Raw genomic sequence first — 6,857 nt, forward strand, 5'->3', positions numbered from 1 at the left:
AAAACGAAGATCTATGATGGAGATCATCCCATGGTAGATCGTCTACACTTAGGATTTCGCGAAGTCGCTCGTCAGATGTCACGACTTCGGGAAACGCTATCCGTTCTGAGGTTGATGTGAAAAGTGATTCCTCACTGACCACATTCATTTGGTCGATTTGGGTTGAACGCGAGTCGGTAAAAGACACGACGGCTTCATAAGCAATTTCATATGGACTCAAAGGCATGGCATTACCGAATGAGTCTATCTCAGATTCAGATGGGACAATCCAAGGATCGTCGTAAATAATGGTGTCTGATGTAATCATATGAATTGATGCAAATGAAGGGTCTGTGTTGATTGGAGGGAAAGGAAAAGTTCCCAGTAAACCGGAATCTTTAACTAAACCTACGCCAACGTCCCTATAAGGGATTGTCATCTTACCGACATGCTGGATACTCTCTGAAGAGGCTGGGTCGGATGAAAAGTATGTCAGCTGATCAATTGTCACGATCTTGCCGTTATGTGGAAACTTTATTACTCTGAAGACCGATGAAACGACCGCTGTCATAGCATATGACCAACTTCGACCCAAAAGAAGGTTGTAGTCTAGAGGGGCATGAACCACCTCCACATCCAGACTAACGGTTTTACCTTCTACCCCTATAGGCAATTCCTGTAGAATACCAAACGGACGGAACCCACGGCCATCAAAGGCCTTAAGGATGGTCGGGGATTGGTTCAGCGAAGGAGAACCAAGCGATCTCCAACACTGAATCGACATAATACACGTGGAAGCTCCCTCATCAATTACAGTCCGATGAATAGGCCTGTTTTTTGACTATCACTGGAATCTGGAAAGCCATTTGATGGGGTAGGCGCGGTGTACTATTTTCTAGATCGAAGATTATCAGATTCGGGTCCTGAACATCAACAGCTCCGATAGCCGACAAAAGTAATTTTCGTTGTGCTGGGCATGATTGCAGCACTTCTAAAGCCGACATTGCTGAGGGTGAAACAGCTAAGTCCTCAACAATGTTGTAATTCTGGGCCACTCTCGCATGTGGATTGAAAGCAGACCTTCGAAGTACACCCTTGGCGGGCGGTTTGATTACTAAGTCCGGGTTAGGTTTTTCGATCTGTAGTGGATCGGAACCAGGAGCTGAGGTTGATGGATTAGAATGAGAAGATTCTGCTTCCTTACCATCAACAGGATTCTTACTACCATAATCTTGCGACCGAGTCGCAATCCTCACATGAGACATCATCAAAATGGGTTCTTCACTGGCAGTCAAGGAAGAACCTATCATCTTACTCTCCTACTTTGGAAATGGATCTTTCAACACAGCAGGAGTGGGAGAACCTTTGACTATTTTCACAACCTCGGCCCGATGAGGGCAATCTCTTGTAAAATGATCCTCTTCACAAATAAGACAAGGATATCGAGGTTTGCGCTTTTCGTCATTGGTTTCCGACTTTTCTGTTTTCTCCTTTGGGGCCTTGTCTGCTTTAGCCTTCTTCTTTCCTTTCTTCTTTCCACCGTTTTTTGATTTGGCCGTAGATGACTCTACAGCGTGAATATCGGCGGAAAGTTCAGGAGAAGACTCTCCTGTCGGGGAATCAGGCAAGGTGATTATAGGAGTAGTAGAATTCTTGGAAGACTTCTTCTTGCTCTTTGTGTTCACCGTACCAATCATACCATCAGCGGCATGAGATCCCGAAGGAGCAGCAGCGATTTGATTTGATTTTGGAAGATCTGGGATCTTCTCGTGTAACGTACCCGACTGAGTATAAACTAAGTCAAGGTACTGCGCCTGAGCAATGACTTGCTCCTCAGTAACTACTCCGGCCTTAGCTACATCTTCAGTAATCTTCGGTAATAATGATTTAACAAACCATTCAGCTAAGATTTGATCCAGAATAAAAACTTTCACTAACCTTCTTCGACGTCTCCACTCATGAATGTGATCGGAAATATACGTGGACGTCGACTGTTTTAGTGAAGTTAATAACTCCGTGTCGTTATCGTATTTGACCGGCAACTGAAAGTGAGTTAAGAACGAGGTAGCTAACTGGCTAATATTGTAAAAAGAGGCCCGTGGTAACTCAATGTACCACTTGGCCGCGAGACCAATGAGTGTACGCTGGAGTCGCCATTTTGTCAGGCGGAAAGAGTCGATAGTGCGGACACAACCAACCTCCCTAGGAGCCTAAGACTCTCTAGTGACAAACAAGACAAACAAGAGCAATCCTTCTCTAAACATGCATTTACCATACAAGAAATCAAGTGTTTAGATCCTACCTGTAGTCGAACGCTGTTGTAGTAGTCCAGCCTCGCCGATCCGGATGAGCTCCTCCTTCACTTCGAAACCTGCATTCACTAACAATCAAACGATTAAATAGCACTTGACAATCTCATAAAATAAAACATATTTAACATATAGACCAAGGAGTACATGAAACAACTCATAAATAACAAGTTATTGAGAAGAATGGACTCATTTGCATTAATAGGAAACAAAAGGAACAATTACAACCTGAGCCTTGGTGTTGTGCAAGTCCCTCCCAGGGTCCATCAAGAGTTCTCCTTTACTTTGACAAAACTCACCCACTTCCAAATGAAACAAGAAAGGATGGGAATCTCTCCTCACAAGCTTCTAAATGGGAGTCCTAATTCCAGCAGCATCTACCCTTAGACATGTTTAGCTTTCAACCTCCCCTCCTTCTGGCCCAATTCCTGTATTTATAGTGCTCAAGAGGAAGTTAATCAGGTCCACCATCAATGGGATAATCCCCTCTTTGGATGGGATAGCTCCTCTCTTGATGGGATAAGTTCCTCTTTCATAGGGGTACATGAACCATCTGGAGGCGCTCAATACACGTCGAACACCCTTCTAGAATGCTCTAGAAATGACCACAAGTAACTTTTTTAAAGATGAAACTCGCGCCTTTTGACCTTTACAGGGGTACGCACCTGTCCCTTTACATACAGAGCGTACAAGTACGCAGTTTTTGTGAACATTAGGTGCGTACACGCAGGTAAGGCCGAGAGAATCTGCGTACCCAGAGATAAACACATTTACAAAGACTTTCTCTCTTTTTGGAGTTTGACATGGAGAGCAGAGGCATAAGACTTGCCCGGGAGGATAGCATGACTGTTGATAGAGCCATACTAACTGTAAGTAGCCATGGTGACATTTTTTAGTGTAACAGATGGACATCTACTTCATAATGGGATTGTCCCATCGAGGAGAAGCAGTTCAACTCTTTGGATCTCGCCAAGGAGATGAGAGTACCAGGGGTTTAGTCTAGAGGTATTGTCCTGGTACCGAAATCACTAATGGAGGTAAGGTGAACATTGCAACAATCACCAACAACCTCATCCTAAGAATGATTTTGTTCACCATGGCACGTGTATCTGGAACACAATCCTTGCATGAGGCTTCAAAGTCTCAGTTCCAATATGCTATAGCGTGTTTGACCCCCACCATCTTCAAGTGGTGTGGAGCACTCTTGGGAAACATGAAGCGACCTTATTTTTGAACCGAGTGCCCCTCTTCTAGTATCAGTGGGTAGAAGTACCACATCCTGCCCCCCGAGATTTGAGACTCATGAGATGGAGCCAACTCATGCCTCGAGGAGGCACATGTTAACACATGCATTATCTACCATAGTTCTTCGCTTGGATAGAATTCCAACTACTTGTGGTAGATGATTACGCTTATGCTGACATAGATTTCAGGTGGGATCCATATCTACCTCTACCACCAAGTGAACAGTGGACCGATGTAGGTAAAAACTTGTTTTTTGGATTTTTTTCAAGTTTTATGATTTTTATAAAAATGTAAGCTGAGACTCAACTTGTGATAAATGTGCAGATGTGGAACCAGAGAGACCACCAAGCATGTCGACAATATCACGGCGAGTTTTACAACTGATAGTGGGTGCGGACTACGAGGAATGGGTTGACCCCTTAACTGAGATGGAGCACAATCTGGAGGAAATAACTCAAGGAGTTCCAGATTATGCCATTATTGATGATGTTCCACTACGTTGGCAGAGACACACTGTTGTAGTCTTTGCGAGACTATGACAGTTGCTAGGCCGAGTGATCAGGGCAGTCGCGTGCTATCATGAGCACCGTGCAGTTTGATAGTTTATCTAATCTTTTACACATTTTGTAGGCTTTGATATATATATATATATATATATATATATACATATATATATATATACATATATATATATACATATATATATATATATACATATCTATATATATATACATATATATATATATATATATATATATATATATATATATATACATATATATATATATATATATATACATATATATATATATATATATATAGATGTATGTATGTATGTATATATATGCATGTTTTATTTCTACTTATGTGTTCATAACATGATTCAATTTTATAAATGACGCAAATGTCTATCAAGAACAAAATTTGCCAATGCATCTGATAATGTATTTAAATTACGTGGAATATGTTGATAGGTAATGTAATCAAAATTCCTTTCCAGCAATCTAACACATAGATACATACACATTATTTGTGGGTTTCTTACTAAATAATGATTATTTAATTGTAACACAACGAGCTACGAATCCAACTTGACAACTAAATCCCTAATGCTAATAGCAACTACTTCTAACAAGAGTTCAATAACTACACTATATTTAGAAATATTATTGGTTGTTCGACCAAGGCAGATACCTTATAAGTTAATCAGCTCACCATTAGGGTCATAGACTACCCATGCTGCTAAGGAGAGGTTTCCTGTGCTACAATAAGCACCATCAGTAAAACCAATGTAATGACCTAATGACATCTGCAAGCCGAATGGAACACAAAATAAGTAGAAAAACATATGTCTGCAAAGAAAATAATTACAGCAAAAATAAAAAACGCACACTAATCAATTAACACACTAATGTACAAAAGTTATTACATGAATTTCACCTATAATACTTTTTAAGATACAACCCATTACAGGGTTGTGACAATGAATTTCCCTCATAATCACATAGCTCATAGGCACCTTTATGTAAGACACGCTTGAAAATGTAGGGCCCATGCCACATGGGTTCAAACTTGCCTTCCCCCAACTTATCATTGGTTTGATCGTAAAGAAGGACCAAGTCGCCTTCAGCAAAAGTGCGAGGAGAAATGGTTTGGTCAAAATGAGATTTGACTCGCTTCTTTTGAGTTTCGATGACCATCACAACAATGTGAAGAGTCTCTTCAAGTCTCTCAAGATACAGTATCCACTCCTCTTCAGGCGAGGCATTCAGAATAATTTCGATAGTTATCTTAAGCGAAGGGATTTCAAAATCGATTAGAAGAGTTTCCTCTATACCATACCCCAACTAGAATGGAGTGAATCCAGTGGTTGTCTTAGCAGAAGTTCTGTAAGCCCAAAGAGCTAAGAATAGCATTAAATGAAAATTCTTTTTGTGCTTCCCAACGGTTCATTGAAGCATCGTAATCAAAACCTTATTGACTTCTTCAACCTGGCCATTGGCCTGTGGATAATAAGGAGTTGAGTTATCATGTCAAAGGACCAACTGAGTAGTTAGCTATGCCATCATGTGCTGATGAAAATTTGATCCATTGGTAGTCACAATAGCTTACAGAACTCCAAAACGTGTTATGATGTGGTTAAAAAGGAACTGAGCAACAGTAATACCATCAACATTGTATGTAGGCATCACCTCGACCCATTTCGTGAAATAGTCGACGATGATAATGATATAACCATGCCCCCAGGCTGAGCAAGGGTTACATGTCATGAAATCAATGCCCCATTTAGAAAATGGGCCAACAGTAATTACTCGGTGTAGGGGTGCAGGTGGGACATGCTACTTGTGGTTGAAAATATGGCATTCATGGCATTTTTAGACAGCTAGAATGCAGTCTTTGAAAATAGATGGCTAGAAATAACCAGCGCGGACGATTTTCTTAGCAATGGCATATCCAGACATATGACCACCACATGCACCAGAGCAGCAATCATTTAAGATGCACTCAGCCTCTTCAAGGGTGAGACATCTGCGAAAAATAGAGTCCACACCGACCCAAGACAATGTATCAGCGAGGATCCGATAGGGTTGGGACTGATGTCGAATGCGGCGTCGGTCGAATCGGGAAAAATCGTATCAGAAAGTCTGGGTTTGGACATAAACAGTAATGTCTCCATAACATGGGTCAAGAGTGTTGATCAGAAACAGAGTTTCGTCAGGTAGCTACTTAGTAAAATTAGTCGAGGTTCTTGCAGACAGAAGAGAACAGATTAACTCAGCAAAGATGAGCGATTTCTTTGATTTGGCAGCAGTAAATTCCAAATCAAACTCCTGCAAGATGACGATCCATTTGGATTATTTCCCCCCAAGTAACTGACGAGTCATTATATATGTCATGGGGTTGCAATCATAAATCACGGTGGTTTTCCATAAAAGGATATAGTGTCGAAATCTTTGGATGGCATGCACTACCGCCAAGGCAAGCTTCTCGACATGAGCATATCGAGACTCAGTATCAAGAATATTTCGGCTCAGATAATAAACCATGTGCTTGTTGTCGTCATCATCATCCTAAACTAACACCATAGCAATAGTGGTATCAGTTGCAGCCAAATATAGGAAATAATCGCGACAATAATTAGGTGGATACAGTAAAGGAGCACTAATCAGCGTGTCAATTAAAGCATCGAAGGATTCCTGGGAAACTTCATCCCAAATAAAAGGGATTCCCTTCTTAAGTAAACGAGTAAAACCTTTGGCAAGTTCAGCGTAATGAGGGACAAATCGACGGAGAAAAATAGCTTTTCCCTGCAAGCTCTGCAAT

The sequence above is a fragment of the Pinus tabuliformis genome, chromosome 2_1 (genome assembly GCF_031772625.1).
Source record: "Pinus tabuliformis cultivar Carrire ecotype Pingquan chromosome 2_1, CPIR1, whole genome shotgun sequence".
NCBI lineage: Eukaryota > Viridiplantae > Streptophyta > Pinopsida > Pinales > Pinaceae > Pinus > Pinus tabuliformis.